The sequence below is a fragment of the Canis lupus genome, chromosome 6 (genome assembly GCF_048164855.1).
Source record: "Canis lupus baileyi chromosome 6, mCanLup2.hap1, whole genome shotgun sequence".
Taxonomy (NCBI): Eukaryota; Metazoa; Chordata; class Mammalia; order Carnivora; family Canidae; genus Canis; species Canis lupus.
The window spans coordinates 21,745,333-21,762,381 of NC_132843.1; the positions used below are offsets into that span (position 1 = coordinate 21,745,333).

The following is a 17,049-nucleotide window of genomic DNA, read 5'->3' on the forward strand; positions in this document are numbered from 1 at the left end:
TCTTAAAAACTCAGCTTAAGAATAGTTTCTTCTTAGAATGTTTTTCCCTGCCAATCTTGTGCTGTATTGGCCCTGACAGCTGCTCAGACTGTCCTTGTTTTGGATCACCTTGGCAGTTTTGAGGAGTGCTGCTCAGGTATTTTTTTAGAATATCTTTCACTTGGGGTTTGTCTGAAATTTTAATTAAGATTATATAAAGGCTCTATTTTTATTGGAGTGGGAAGAGGAAGACCACATAGACAATTTTCATCACATCCAATCTAAGATTATATTCCCCTCTTCTGCAGTGCACTTATAGCTTGTTCATATCATGATTTTAACCTTTGAACTGATATTATGTTTTGCACCATTTTCCTCTTGATTATGAATTCTGAGATATATTCTCTTGACATTTAGTAGCTGTTCAATTAATGTTTGCTTTCTTCGTATGAAAATTATAGTGAGAACTTTAGAAGTTACCCCAGATATTACAAGAAGTGGGAAGCTAAATAATAAATACACTGTTAAAGACCTGTAATCAGTAGTAAATGTGTTTTCTATGAAAATACATATAATTTGAATCTGGTTACACAAGACAGAGGAAATATAAAAGCAAGAATAATTATGGTAAAAAGATCATTATCAATAAGAAAATCTTATAGATATTTCTGTGGCCATATCATCTAACACAAAGAGCTTGATGAGTTTTAATGTAATGAATATTGAGGACAAAAGTTGCATTGGTGACATAAAAACTTATTTTTGTATATTAATATGCACTTTGAACTAATGATCTAAGATCTTTTGGTGATAAAAAGAAACTCCAATATATTTATTCTAATAATGCTTCTACTTAAGTCGAGTGACTAATAATCCAACGGTTTTACTTTCTAGTTTTAAACCTATAATTAGAATGTGAAGTTGAGGGGAAAAAGACAAAGGGATAAAAAACTAGAAATGGCAAGGTAGAAATGAGAGCCAAAGGATAATTGACTATGGTGAAGATGCAGAATAGAATCCATTTAAGTAAAGAGAGTATTGAAAACTGTAAGTAAAATAAGAATTTCTAAAATAAGTTACTTGTTCAATATGGAAAGGAAGGAAAGAGTATCATGAAGTTGCAAGACAGATTAATTTTAATTTTAATTTCAAGTTAGGAAAGTTTCAGAACTTATATACAACAGGTAAAGTTTCTGGTGCTCTCATTGATTGGGAACAAGGAAAATAGCCTGATAAGCTTAGGAGTGAAAGTTTAGATATATTAATGTCTGACATGATGCATGTATCAACAATGCATGCCACATAGCAGTTTCTTTCTTTCTTTCTTTCTTTCTTTCTTTCTTTCTTTCTTTCTTTCTTTCTTTCTTTCTTCTTTCTTTCTTTTCTTTCTTTCTTTCTTTCTTTCTTTCTTTCTTTCTTTCTTTCTTTCTTTCTTTTCTTTCTTTCTTTCTTTTCTTTCTTTTTTCTTTCTCTTTCTTTCTTTCTTTCTTTCTTTCTTTCTTTCTTTCTTTCTTTCCTTCTCTTTCTTTCTTTCGAAGGTTCTCGGGGCTTGCATTTATTTGTTCTCTCAACCTCACAAATCTCCTTTTATTACCTCATCAGCTCCACATCCCAAGACTTAGGAAACAAACTCCTATCTGGATTCTTATTTTCAATTGGGTAGTAAGTCATTAGTACTCAACATGAAAACATGAAACAAAGACAGGGATGGAGATGGTCCAGCCCTGCATCTGCTGGACAGGAAAGCACATCAAGGAAGAGAATGCACAACAGATTAGGGACAGATCATGGTGGGCAGGGCAGGCCAATCTCCCCACCTCCTCACATTATGTTCCTAGGGGCACAGGCACATCCTGACACTTTGCAAAGAGACGAGCCAGGGTTGTTGATGTCATCACATGAGATGTGAAAACGTCTTGCATGACTCAGTCCCCACAGGGCAGCTGCTTTCACACTCTAGGAGCCGTCAGAGACACATCAGAGCCCTGGGCATTGTCATCGCGTGCAGCACGAGAGTAGCCTGGTCCTTTTCCTCCCAAGCGCTGCTTCATCCAGGTCACAGCTCCAATCACCCCAGCGACCACAAGAATCAGAGCAGCAATGCTGATGATGAGATTGGTGGACAGAGGAGGAGGAGGCTCCATCTCCGGGTGACGGGCTCCACCAGCCCCTCATGCTGCACGTGGCACCTGTACCTCTGCTCCTGTCCACAGGGCACCCCCGCAGCCGCCCACTTCGGGAAGGTGCCATCTCCTGCAGGCCTGGTGTCCACAAGCTCTGTGTCCTGCGTCTGGTCCCCCCCTCCCCCCATCCCATGCCAGGTCAGGGTGATCTCCGCAGGGTAGAAGCCCAGCGCCCTGCAGCGCAGGGTGACCTCACGGTCCGAGAAGGGGTGGCGGGTCGCACGCGGGTTGGGGGGTTCAGCGCGCTGCAGCGTCTCCCTGCGCGTCTCCAGGTCCTCCAGGTCCGCGCGGCGCACGTCGTCTCCGGGTGGTTGCTCTCGGCCCCGCAGCACCTGCCGCCTCCCCCTTGCGCGGGGAACTGCGCCGCCGTGTCCGCCGCCGGCCGGGAGCGCAGGTCCCGGTGCAGGGGACCGTCGTAGGCGTCCTGCCAGTACCCGCGGAGGAGGCGCCCGTCGGCCCCAGGTCACAGCCGGACACGGTCTGGAGGGCCTGGGACCCGGCCTCGCTCTGCTCGTAGCAGCCGCGCAGGGGGTCCAGGTGCACTCGGTTATGCGTGCGGACTTCTTGACCCGCCGCGTCCCCTGGTCCCGATACCCCGGCCCCTGCTGCTCCTCGCAGTGGCCCAGTCGCTGTCGAACCGCACCACCTGCGTGTGGGGCCGGGACACGGCGGGGTCCAAGTACCTGGGGGGGGGGAGGGGGGAGCCCGCCCGGGGCAGGGCCGCGGCCAGGGTCACCGACAGCAGCACGAGGAAGGCTGGTGGTGTCACCGCTTCCTCTCCGGGGTCCCGGGACACTGCCCACACAGCCGTTTCTTACTAAATTATATGTGTGAAATGGAATGGTAACTACCCCGCAGTACTCATGCTCTAATTCTGCATTTTGTAGTAAAGTCCCCCCACGTTTTCATAAGGTGTGCCACCAACGAGACAGGGACCACACGACCCAGCCTCCTTTGCAGCTTGGTATGAGCGTGTGACTATGCTCTTTAAGAGAATTCTCATGTTCCTGCCCCAGACACTCAACTGTCAGCGTAGGACGTGGGGAGCGGTTTAGTTTCTATGAATTAGGGAAATACGCCTAGGGGATGTCAGAAACTAGATAAAAAGAACAGAAGTTCTTGGATTACTTCCTGGATCCGAGCAGCCTGACCATCTGGACTTAAAAAAGAGAAAGTTGTGACTTATCTAGGTTGTTAAGTTGTAGATCATTTTGCTGCTAATTAATACACAATGAATATGTTTATTTTGGTGTAGCTGTATGATAATAGGATGATTTCTTTATCAATGCCTGCCAGCAATTAATTAGAAATTAGAAAATAATCTTTTGTGCTTATCCTCCAAGTGCATGTCATCATCTAGGCCCAGTGCCTCCCTTAAGTATTGATTTTTCCCATTAGGAAGACAAACCATGAGAGACTCCAATCTCTGGGAAACAAACAAAAGGTTGCAGAAGGGGAGGTGGGTGGGGGATGGGGTGACTGGGTGACAGGCATTAAGGAGGGCACATGATGAGAAGAGCACTGGGTATTATACTATATATTGGCAAATTGAATTTAAATTTTTAAAAAAATATTGTTTTTTTTTTCCCCAATTACTGGTATCATGCTCCAGTTTTTGTAATGCTTTCCTCTTTTACCTTCTATTATGTTTTTAATTTTAACAAGGTACTATGTCAATTGATGTCAGGAACCTAAAATATCAAACATTGTGTTAAGATTTTTTTTCCTAAAAAAAAAAAAAAAAAATTTGCTGAGATAAATTCAATAAGCTTAAAAAGATTTACTGCTCAAACACATACAACACACACAGAGAGGAAACGGCCTTTTGAGTTAGAATAATGTTTTTTTTTTTTAAGATTTTATTTATTTATTCATGAGAGACACAGAGAGAGAGGCAGAGACATAGGCAAAGGAGAAGCAGGCTCCCTGTGGGAAGCCCAATGCGGGACTCAATCCCAGGACTCCAGGATCGTGCCCTGAGCCGAAGGCAGATGCTCAACCGCTGAATCACCCAGGTGCCCTGAGCTAGAATAATTTTAATGGTAAGACAATCAATTACTTTTATGACACTACAACATAGATCAAAATATGTCTGGAAAAAATGTTAAGCAGAATAATCTTGCAAGAGCAAAATTCTAAAATATTGACATCTATGCAACAATAATCTGATATAAATGATATTGAATTTATGACTAATTATTTCTTTATAGTCTGTCATTATTTGCCAATTTCCTTCTTAAGTGAGATATTTTTCTAATGTTATACCTTCAATAGTTATTTGATTCTAATAAAATGCTTAATGGTAAAAAGAAGCCCTTACGTAACTGTGAAGCAACTTTCATATCTTTCCTATCATGTGAGTTAGTAATAATATTATTGATCAAATAAGTAACAAAGAAATTTAATATATAGTAATGTTTGAATTATTATGCTGTAGAAAATTAAAGAAAAAACAAAAATGTTTAGGAATAAACAAGTTTCTTCACATGGATTCACAAAAAGAACCATAGGTATATTATCAATGTAAAGCATAGGTTATTTATTGAACACTAAAATAAAAATGAAGAGAGAGAGCTGAAGGAATATGTGCGAAGAAATAAAGCGATTGATGACAAGTCTAGTTTCTTAAACGTCAGGACTGAAAGGTTATGTGTGTTTTGCTGATTTATTATATATATTTAAAAAATATTTTTATATACATAAAATGTATGTATAATGTATATACACACATGTAATATATGTATAATATATATACACACACATATAGTATATATATGTATATGAGAATATGTATAGTGCATTACATTAGAATTGTCTGGAAAGCTTTGAATTGCTATTGATTCCTGGAACCCACCTTCAGATAATCTGATTCTGTTGTGTTGGGATGGACTTCATACACTGATTTATTGTAAAAGTTCCATTTATTGATTCTAATGTGTAGCTGTCTGAGAAGTATGATTCTTGAATAATTTGAAATAATCTATTATAAATATGTGTGAGAGTGTGTGTGTGTGTGTGTGTATGTGTACATGTGTGAGTGTATTAGTTTGCAGCTGCTGTTTCTGCTTTCTGGTTTGGGCTAGTTAGCTATTTGAATAAATCCTAATGATGACAGCTGTCCAGCAATTAGGAATCTCCATCTTATAATCTTACTAGAAAATAACCTTGTTTTTTGTCTCCCTATAATCAGCTGTTAAAATTTACATAATTAATTCTATGCTATGCAGTTTTTAAATTGGCAGATGATTATGTGAAGGAACTACAAGAGAGAAGGCAGACCATACTTGAAAGCAGATTTTTTTCCCCAGAAAACCATATTTCAATTAAATAAATAAAGGCTGCTACCACTTTTTAGAAAATTGTCTTTAATACAAGTTATATTTCTTGGACCAGTGCTGAGAATAAAATATGCATACAAAATACTTCACTCTGTAGTATTTTTTCCAAATAAATGTATTCTCTCTTTGCTTTTTGGAAAGTATAAATTGAGATAAACTAAAAAAATGTATTTTCTCCAAGCTAGAACACACATCTTATTTTGTTCCTATACAATGTTGTTGAATCTTTTCAAGATCTACAGAGTGGATTTAAATACAAGAAACAAATATCCTGTGATAATAATGTTTATAAATTTAATTTATCTAAGTTAATTAATCATCATAACCAATAACAAGGATAGTTATAGAAAACTGATTTGCAGGAATAGCTCTAAATGACATAAAAGAAATGATGAGTATTTGAATAGTAATATATACTTGTTTTACTAGATATCCTGCAGTTATTTTATTCTGACTACCACTCAGAGGGATTGATGATTGTACACCACAAGTCTCAGGAAGGGTGGCTAAGTGAATAGTAAAGGCCTTAAGGAAGACAATGGACTGTGCCGATCTTTAAACACAGAGTAGCCAATACTAGTAACCCAAGAATTGCACCCTAAAGAAACACAGAGTACTCTGTAAATATTCATATGTTAGGTAGGTGCCACAAGCACAGTAAGGATTAATATTTAATTATTTTTAAGATTTATTTATTTATTTTAGAGAGAAAGAGAGCATACGTGAGCAGGGGGAGGAGCAGAGGAAGAGGGAGAGAGAATCTCAAGCAGAATCCTTGCTCAATGTGAAGCCGCCACAGGGCTCCAACCCGCAACCCTGAGATAGTGACCTAGCCAAAATCAAGACTTGTTCACCCAACCAAATGAGCCACCTAGGTGCCCCTATTTAATTCTTTTAAAATAGTCATTAAGACAGGAATTTCCAGATGCTAACTCCTACAGATAAAATAACTTTTCTGCTACTTCTTTACTTTCTACCTATATGAACATTACATGATACTTTGGATTTTACCACACTGATTTAGCCTTTTGCTTGTAGTTCAACAAAACTTTGAAGATAACTAGATTACTCATTATTTATAAGAGGGCCCAGGTAGTTTTTCCCACAGCCATGGTTGCAGTTTCATAGAGAAAAATGTTCTCTTTCCTCTTCATAAATTCTTCCGTGGCCAGTGTGATTGGCAATGGTAATGTTAGTCATAATTCCACGACGTCTTGGAAGCGACATTAAACAGCAAAATGACACAATTTCTTATATCATTTTTTCAAGCATTCTATATCTTGTGTATTTTAGCATAACTGCTTTTTAAAAAATAAATGTACACATATTTCAGGAGGACTTACTTAAAAACAGTAACTACTACTTGATAACTGCAATTAACAATTACAGTTTACCACTTAGGTTTTTTTTTTTTTTTTTTTGCAAGAGAAAAAAATCAGTGCTAAAGTGCTTTAGTTTTAAAATGATTGTTTTCCTACAACAATTATTTAATAAATAAAAACTTTAAAACAAAAAATAAGTAACATAAATCTTTCCAAGCACAAAACCAAGCAAAGAAAAAAGGTCTTGATCCATTAACAGAGTTCCACAAAAATCTAGCTTGCCTCAAATTTTGTTTCATTAGATGTTGTGGATGATAAGAGACAAGTCTGGGCATCGATAGATAAGATTGTATGCAGTTCTGTGAACTGCGTTAATATCATCTATTTCTCACCCATTCAAGGGAGTAAGTCCAAATGTGTATGTGAAATGGAATCCACCCTGTTTTTAAAAAGTAAATCACGCACTCATTTAAGTTTAAAATTCGTTAGCTAGTTACTTGCAAACACCACAAAGCTAAATGTAGTACACATTTTACATTCCATGAAACTGTGAGACAAAGACTCATTTCCAAGACTTTATGAGGTATTCTGTTCTCATCTTCCCTCCTAACATGGTGCTCAGAAATAAACCTTGAGTTAAGAGATGTTAGAAGACCTAGGATTATCTCACAGAAAGATCTAGAAGAGTCATCATTAATAACAACTAATATCTAAAACTGGGAGTTACTGTCAATGACTACCAGCATTATAAGCCTTGCCATGGGGAAATTTTGAAGATACTCTTGGAGTTGTTAATAGATTTTGTATGCACCTCTCCTTTGGGGATGGCACTAAGGTCTTGCCATGAGGAGGAATAAAGAGAGCAGGCATGGCAAGAGAATTTCAGTCTATTTACCAGTTCTGATCCTTTGATAGTATTACCAGAAATGTATGTTGAGATGTATTCAGAAATTTTATATAAGCTTCCTGGAAATGAGTGTTATGGAATAGCAATATTTACATAAGCATGGACCAAAGGAAATATATGAAATTTTTTGCCAATACTGGACAAGTATTCTTTTTTGGCTAAACATAATAAGTAAGACATCATATTTTTTTAATGGGTGAATTTCTGACGGACAACATGGTGAGGTTTATTGGTCAACATAATCTGTGAAGGCATCAAAACTAATAGGATTCTGAGCTATGACGATTCAGATTTATGGTTATATAAATCTGGGGGGCGGAGGGTATAACTTTAGGAATTTAACACAATGATGCATCAATAAGACTTAATCTTGCCAACTTTTTCAGTTATCACTCCAGTGGTCCAAACTGTCATTTACATGACATCATAGATGTGAAATAAAAATCTTCTTCATCTCTTGATATAGATCTAGTAGTGTTTATTAATTGGCCCTATTTATAATTTTATTTCTAAATTTTTGGATTTAGTAGTAAATACAGAATTCAAAATGACAGTTACTGGCACCAGATTTTCATGTGTCATTAAAGACCTCCAAGGACCTGCCTTAGCGTCCTCTCGTGTAAAATAGGGCTTTGACTAAAATTTATTTAACACAGCTGTTGTTAAGATTAAATGAGAAATATTGTGGGGGAAAAGATCACTTAACTGAGGATCAGACAATTTTCTTTTCTTATTCTATATCCAGGTAGCTGAATCCTTCTGATATATCTAGCTAGATCATCATCATCATCTTCTTCATCATCATCATCATCATCATCATCATCATCATCATGTAGGACTTACTATACACTTAGTACATGCCAGACACGATTTAAGGTACTTTAAATGCATTAACTTATTTTATCTCCATAACAGATCTATAGGGTATATAAATCTAAAATGAAGTATTTTCAAACTATAAGTATTTATAGTTCTATGATCCTGACTTGATTATATCTAAATGGAACAGGCCTTCCCTCACAGAGAGAAATCAGGCAATCAAATTAAAATACAGAAAAGGAAAAACAAGATTTTAATTACATGCTACCAAAATCATCATTCAATTAAATATAAAATAATTTGGATTTTGTCATTCTCAGGTAAACATCAATGTCTACCTTGTTTACTTATTGTCTACTGTATACTGTCCACTTGTTTTAAACATCCCTATTTTTATGTAGAAATAATATTGAGACTCTGTTAGACTTTCAAGTGTATTTCTTATTATCACTTTTAAATTTCCTATACATTATTTTGCATAGAATTGCCAATGTGCTAAACAATGCTGATATAAGCAGAAAACTATCCATATGAATTTACAAAAATTAAGTAGGTTACCAGAATGCTAGTAAAAGCATGAACATTTCAAGAAAGAAAAATGAACTCACTGGTGTCTAGTTAATCATTCTTTAAAATCTGATACGAAAACAAACCCATTACAAGGGACATTAGAAGAACAAACAGATAAAACATATCCTAAAGGTAGATTTCTAATGATCAGTAAATTAGACTGAGATAATTAATTCCTCTTTCTTCTAAAGGATTCTTTCAAGGTGATTGTTCCACAGTTTCATAGTTTCTGAAATGAAAACTACTTTAGTATGCTTATCTTTTTATATACAATTTATTGGTATATGTGATAGGGTTAAAATAATGTTTTTAAATTAATGGAAGTTTTAGGTAGGATTGAAAGAAACTTACAAGAAAATATATTAAATAACGTATAACTACTATAGTGATTAATTAAAATGGAAAAGAGTAAATTGGAGACAGTGGAATCAACTCTTAGGACATTTTTATTTCTTAGAGAAAGAAAAACATTTTTACCTGAAGCTAGTGTGAGAGAATAAGAATGGGAGTTTGTTGTATTCTCACATAACCACCAACAAAGTTCTCTTCAGTCTTGAGACTGGAGGAAAAGTAGTGGAAATAGTAGTAGGAGTGAGCTTGTGTATACCAGTAGACACTCACTATATTGATCATACAATATACCCTGAGTACCTCATGTCTGCAACTTTCTAAAGGACCAATAAAAAATAGTTGATAGAGAAAAATTATGTCTTATCGAAAAAATAGTAATACATGTTTATCTATAAAACAAAATCATCTGTCAATTTTTTTTAATTTAAATTTTAGTTAACATACAGTGCAATATTGACTTCTGGAGTAGAGTTCAGTGATTCATCACTTACATATAACTCTCAGTGCTCATCACAGCAAGTGCTCTCCTTAATACTCATCACTTATCTAGCTCTTGCCCCATCCACCTCCTTCCATCAACCCTCAGTTTGTTCTCTATAATTAAGAGGCCCTTATGGCTTGTTTCCTTCTATCCTTTTCCTCTTCTTCCCATATGTTTATCTGTTTTCCCTCTTTTTAAAAAGTAATTTATTTATCTTTAGGTTTTGTTTATTTTTTTTTTATTTTGAGAGAGAGAGAGAGAGTGTGCAAGGGCATGGGGGGAGGGGCAGAGGTATATGGAGAGATGCATTCTTGAACAGACTCTCCCTGAGCATAAGCCGAACCTGGGACTTGATTTCACAACCCTGAGGTCATGACCTGGGTTGAAATGAAGAGTTGAACACTCAACTGGCTGAACTACCAAGGTGCCCCTATTTTATTTATTTATTTATTTATTTATTTATTTATTTATTTATTTATTTATTTTTGGAGAGATTACACAACTGCAAGAGTTGGGGGAGGGACAGAGGGAGAGAAAGAATCTTGAGCAGAATCCCTGCTGAGCCCAGAGCTGATGGGGGCTTGATTTCATGAGCTGAAATCAAGAGTCAGAAGGTTAACCCTCATTTGCTTTCTTAATTTCACATATGAGTGAGATCAAGTGGTATTTGTCTTCGACTTATATTACTTAAAGTAATACACTCTAGCTCTATCCACATCATTGAAAATGGCAACTTTTCATTTTTTTTGGATGGCTGAACAATATTCCTTTGTGTGTGTGTGTGTGTGTATATATATATATATATATATATAGCATATTTTCTTTATACATTCATTGTTCAATGGACATCTGGACTCTCTCCATAGTTTTGCTATTATTGGTAATGGTGCTATAAACATCAAGGTTCACGTACCCCTTCAAATCTGTGTTTTTGTATCCTTCGGATAAATGTCTAGTAGTGTAATTGCTGGATTATAGGGTAGTTTTATTTTTAACTTTTTGAAGAAACTCCAAACTATTCTCCAGAGTCGTGGTACCAGTTTGCATTCCTATCAACAGTGCAAGAAAGTTCCCCTTTCTCTGTACCCTTACCAACACCTATTGTTTCTTGTGTTGTTACTTTTAGCTATTCTGAGAGGTGTGAAGTGGTATCTCCTTGTGGTTTTGATTTGTATTTTCCTGATGATGAGTGATGTTGAGCATCTTTTCATGCATCTGTTAGTCATCTGGATGTCTTCTTTGGAAAATTGTCAATTCATGTCTTCTGCCTGTTTCTTAAGTAGGTTGTTTTCTGGGTGTTGAGTTTGATAAATTCTTTATAGATTTTGGACACTACCTGTTTATTAGATATGTCATTTGCAAATATCTTCTTCCATCCCATAGGCTATTTTTCAGTTTTATTGTTTCTTTTGCAATACAGAAGATTTTTATCTTGATGAAGTCCCAAGAGTTCATTTTTGTTTTCCTTGCCTGTGGCAGTGTGTCTAGTAAGAAGTTGCTACAGCCAACGTCAAAGAAGTTTCTACCTGTGTTCTCCTCTAGATTTTCAGAAAAAGCATTGAAAAAATATAGCATCCTTCCTTGATAAAAAAAAACAACAACAAAGTAAGGATAGATGGGACATATCTCATTATAATAAAGGCCATATATGAAAGACCCACAGCTAACATCATCCTCAATTGAGAAAAACTGAGAGCTTTTCCCCTATAGTCAGGAAGAAGACAAGAATGTCCACTCTCAGCATTACTATTTAACATAATATTGGAAGTCTTAGCCTTAGCAATAAGAGAACAAAAAGGAAATAAAAGGCATCCAAATTGTCAAGGAAGCAGTTCATTATTTGCAGATGACATGTTACTCTATGTAGAAAACCTGAAAGACTCCACCAAAAAATTGGAAAAATACATAAATTCACATTTACTCAATACATAAATTCATTCAGTTCCAGGATATAAAATCAAAGTGCAGAAATCTGTTGCATTTCTCTGCACCAATAATGAAGCAGCAGAGAAAGAAATCAAGGAATCAATCCCATTTGCAATTGCACCAAAAACACTAAGATAACTAGGAATAAACTTAGCTAAATAGGTAAAAGATCTGTATTCTGGAAACTATAGAAGGCTTATGAAAGAAATTGAAGAGGGAGACACCTGGGTGGCTCTGATTGAGCATCTGCCTTTGGCTCAGGGTGTGATCCTGGGTCCCAGGATGGAGTACCGCATTGGGCTCCCCCACGAAGTCTGCTTCTTCCTCTGCCTATGTCTCTGCCTTTCTCTTTGTGTCTATTATGAATAAATAAATAAAATCTTTTTAAAAAGTAAATTGAAGAGGACACAAAGAAGTATTCCATGCTCATGGATTGGAAGAACAAACATTGTTAAAACATCTACAGTATGCAAAGTAACCTACACATTAAATGCAATCCCCATCAAAATACCACCAACATTTTTCACAGAGCTAGAACAAGTGACCTTAAAATTTGTATGGAACCACAAAATACTCCAAATAGCCAAAGCAATTCTGAAAAAGAAAAACAAAACTGGAGGCATCGCGATCCCAGATTTCAAGCTGTATTATAAAACCGTAGTCATCAAGACAATTTGGTACTGGAACAAAAACAGACTCACAGATCAATGGAATATAATAGAAAAGCCAGAAGTGGACCCACAACATATGGTCAACTAATCTTTGACAAAACTAATTTTCCCAATGGAAAAAAAAAAACACAGTCTCTTCAACAAATGGTGTTGGGAAAACTGGACACCATGCAGAAGAATGACACTGGGCCATTTTCTTTATTATATACAAAAATAAATTTAAAATGGATGTGGTCAAGAAATCACTTGTCAATTTTTATTCATTTCAACTCAACTCATATGAATTATAATTAATATGAGCTTAGTATATTTTAATAGATTTATAATCATATCAAATGGGAGCACTAAAATTAAGATTTTTCTAGGGTCTATAAAAGGCTTGCTTCACTACATCTACCAATGACACAGAGTCCTGTGTGACTATGGAAACTCTTTTAGTTTTTTTCTTTTTTCTGCATCAGTTGGCAAATAAATGGATAGCAACGAGACTCCTTACAGAGCTTACTCGTAGAAATTATCTTTGGAGCTGTACCATCTTGAGATGGTTTGCTTAAAACTTTAATTCCCTTAATTGGATTTTGCTGTGAAGTGAGGCCAACCTACCTAGAGTGCTATCCACTCTTGGAATCATGCCTTGACAGATGGTTCTTAGTAATTACTACAATCATGGCACCCCAACTTATACCTCTTATTTCAAAGTCATTTCTCTGTATTAAGGCTATATCTGAAAGAAGGGGTCAAAATGACTACTTCAAATAAATTATTTTTCCTATAAAACATATATGCAAAATTTTAAAACTTGGGGAAATGCATTAAGTCATTATTGATGCATGGCATGTACATTTACATATATAAAATATGTTGAAAATATTAGCACAGGCATAATACTATTTTTAAGGTGATGTAAAATTTATGTTTCAATATAAAGCAGGTGTGTATATGGAATCTCTCATAGTCCCAAGGAGAACTATAAAAATGATAGCTTAACCAACAAAATGTAATATTTAAGAAAATGAATTAAATAGTTAAAAATCTATTAGTAATATTTCAAAAATTTGATACAAGTGCATATGTAAAGTCATACACATACACATACATTTATATATGTGTCTATATGAATGTGTATGCAAAAATCTTGCCTATTTTGTGAAATTCATGATATATATTTTATTTTGAAATTTTATTTATAAATATAAATATATTTATCTTCATTATCAGAGCTGTATATTGCCTCTAACATAATTTCCTTCTGTTTTTTTAACATAATTTTCAAGAGTATGTCATCTTTACTTCCATCTAAAGTCTTTGAGCTATATTGTAACTTTATGTCTGTATATCATTGAAAATTGGACCCCAGGATCCCTGGGTGGCGCAGCGGTTTGGCGCCTGCCTTTGGCCCAGGGCGCGATCCTGGAGACCTGGGATCGAATCCCACGTCGGGCTCCCGGTGCATGGAGCCTGCTTCTCCCTCTGCCTGTGTCTCTGCCCCTCTCTCTCTCTCTGTGTGTGACTATCATAAATAAATAAAAATTAAAAAAAAAAAAAAAAAAGAAAATTGGACCCCAAACCACTATTATCCATTTTCATATTCAGTTATATATATTTATTATAATTTATTATTATACTAAATGCCAACATGAAGTTTCTTAAAAAGTAAAGCATATCACTATTATTTACATATTAATAAACATACCAGATTCTCTTTAGTAGTAAAAAACAATAAGAAGTAATAAAGGAAAATATTATCACATTTCCACTAATATAATTTAAAAATATACCTTCAAATGAATAAAATAAATAAAATATATGATTGTTATATATAGTTATGTATACCATGTATTTTATTCATCATTATATATATGACTATATAATATATACCAGAAGAAATAGAAATATATGAATATTTATATGTATAAATATACATGTCACCTATCCATTGGTAGACTTAGAGGTTTTCTCTCTCTATATATATAACATATATATCTAATAATAAAAAAAATAGGATGATCTTAAATGCACATGAATCTCTATGTAATAAAAATCCAATCAAGTGAAATTCTAAGTATTTTACTTCAGTAATTGTTTCAAGAAAAAATATTATGATTGTAGAAACCATAAAACAGGTTCAAGATGTCCTTTGAATGAAGTCCTATGCATTGTTTGGCAGGATATCTGAGAATTAAATGCTTCTAAGATGCACCTTTGATTATTATTGATTATTTAGGTTATTTCATACAAATCTGGAGAAATAGAACTTAAGTTGTAGAAAACTGTTTCCTGTCAATAGCAATACAGATTTTTGTCCCAGAAAATATAATTGATGTTATTTCATGTGATTTTCCACTTTTAGAAAAGTTAACATCAAACACTATATTTTAATTTATATTATCCAGTTGTCCATGCCTCTATTATCAAATTAATTTCAAGATTCCTGATTGTGTTTGTTTGTTTTGGTGTATTTTTTTTTTTTTCTGATCTCATGTGCACCGATTTTAACACCTTACTGGTTCCCTCATTAAATGAGTTAAGTTAAAAATTCAATATGTGTGTAAATTATATTTGCATAGGGGTCATTACATTACTTATTTGAAAATTATATTAAGCAATTTTGGATGTCCGGGATATTGACATCAGTACAGTCGAGATATAGAACATGTCCTATCACTGTAAGATGCCTCATGTTGTCACTGATTAGTCACATGCATTTCTATTTTGCACACTTTATCTTGACCCCTGGAAATCAATAATCTGTGCTTCATTGCTACACTTTTATGAGTTCAAGAATGCTGTAGAAATGGAATCATAAGATATATATAACCCTTTGAGAATGGTCTTTTCCTCACAGTGTAATTTTCTGGAGATTCATCCAGGTATCGCCTGTACTACTGTCATTCATTTTTATTATCATGAATGTGATACAGAAACACCACCTGTACCAACATGCCATAGTCTGCTCCCTCATTCACTGGTTCAAAGACATTTGCATTGTTTCCAGCTTGGAGCTATTTAGCATAAAGTTCTTATAAATGTTTGTGTATTTTTTTTAAGATTTTATTTATCCATGAGAGACACACAGAGAGAGAGAGAGAGAGAGAGAGAGAGGCAGAGACACAGGCAGAGGGAGAAGCAAGCTTCATGCAGGGAGCCTGATGCAGAACTTCATGCCCTGGGCTGAAGGCAGGCGCTAAACCGCTGAGCCACCCAGGGATCCCCTGTGTATTGGTTTTTGTATGAATATGTCTTCATTATTCTGGGATGACTGCTCAGTAGTGCAGTTGTTGCATTGTAGAGTGATTGCACATTTCATTTTTTTGAGAATCACCAAACTATTTTTCAGACAAGTTGTACCATTTTATATTCCCACCAACAATGTATGAATAATCCAGTTTCCCCACATACTTTCCAGCCTTTTTTTAAAAAAAGATTTTATTTATTTATTCATGACAGAGGGAGAGAGAGAGACAGACAGACAGACAGAGACAGAGAGAGAAGCAGGCTCCGTGCACGGAGCCTGACATGGGACTCTCCCGGGTCTCCAGGATCACACCCCGGGCTGAAGGCAGCGCTAAACCACTGAGCCACCGGGGCTGCCCTTTGCCCATGCTCTTAAACTGGATTGCTTGGTTTTTAAGCTTTTTTTTTTTTTTTTTTTCTTTTCAGTTCTTTATATATTATAGTTGCTCATATTTTGGTCAGATACGTGGTTGCTTAAAAATGTTTTCTCCCAGTCTTTAGATAGACTGTCTTTTCATCCACTTTACAGAGCCTTCAGGCAGAAAAAAATTTTTAATATTGATGAAGTTCAACTCATCACTTTTTCTTTTTATGCATCTTGTTTTTGGTGTTAAATCTAGGATTACTTTGACTAGTCATAGTTCACAAAGATTTTCTTCTATTTTCCCCCCGAAGTTTCAGTGTTACATTTTACATTTATTTTTCTTTAACTTTTAAAAAAATATTTTACATTTAAGTCCATGATCTACTCTGATTTATATTTTGTATAAAACATAAGGTTTGGATTGAGCTTTGCTTATTTTTTGTCAATAGAATTCCAGTTGCTTCAGGGACATTTGTTAAAAGACTTTATTTCCTTTATTGAAATGCTTTTATTTCTTTATCAAAAATCAGTTGGGAATACTTTGTGGATCCTTTCCTGAGTTTTCTATTCTATTCCACTGATCTATGTGTCTATCATTTCACCAGTACCAAATACTTTTGACTACTATGTATCTATCTAACCAATCTTGAAATCTTCTACATTATTCTTCTAAAACTTGTTTTGGTTATTCTAGTTCTTTTGCTTTTCCGTATCAGTTAAGAATATTTTTGTATATATCTATGAAAACTCTTGCTGGGTTTTGATAAATTTTATTAAAACTGCATCTCAATTTGGTGAAAATGGACATTTCTGTTATGGCAAGTCTTCCAATCTTTAAATATATTATGTGTCTCCATTTATTTAAACATGCATATATTTTATTTCCTTCAAAAGCATTTGGTAG

The 17,049-nt window shown here is 35.4% G+C and overlaps 1 pseudogene; it reads right to left on the reverse strand.

The window, feature by feature from the left end:
• Window positions 1-1,909: 1,909 nt before the first annotated feature.
• The window catches only part of LOC140634866 (DLA class I histocompatibility antigen, A9/A9 alpha chain-like), a 59,166-nt pseudogene continuing 44,026 nt past the window's right edge, over window positions 1,910-17,049 (reverse strand).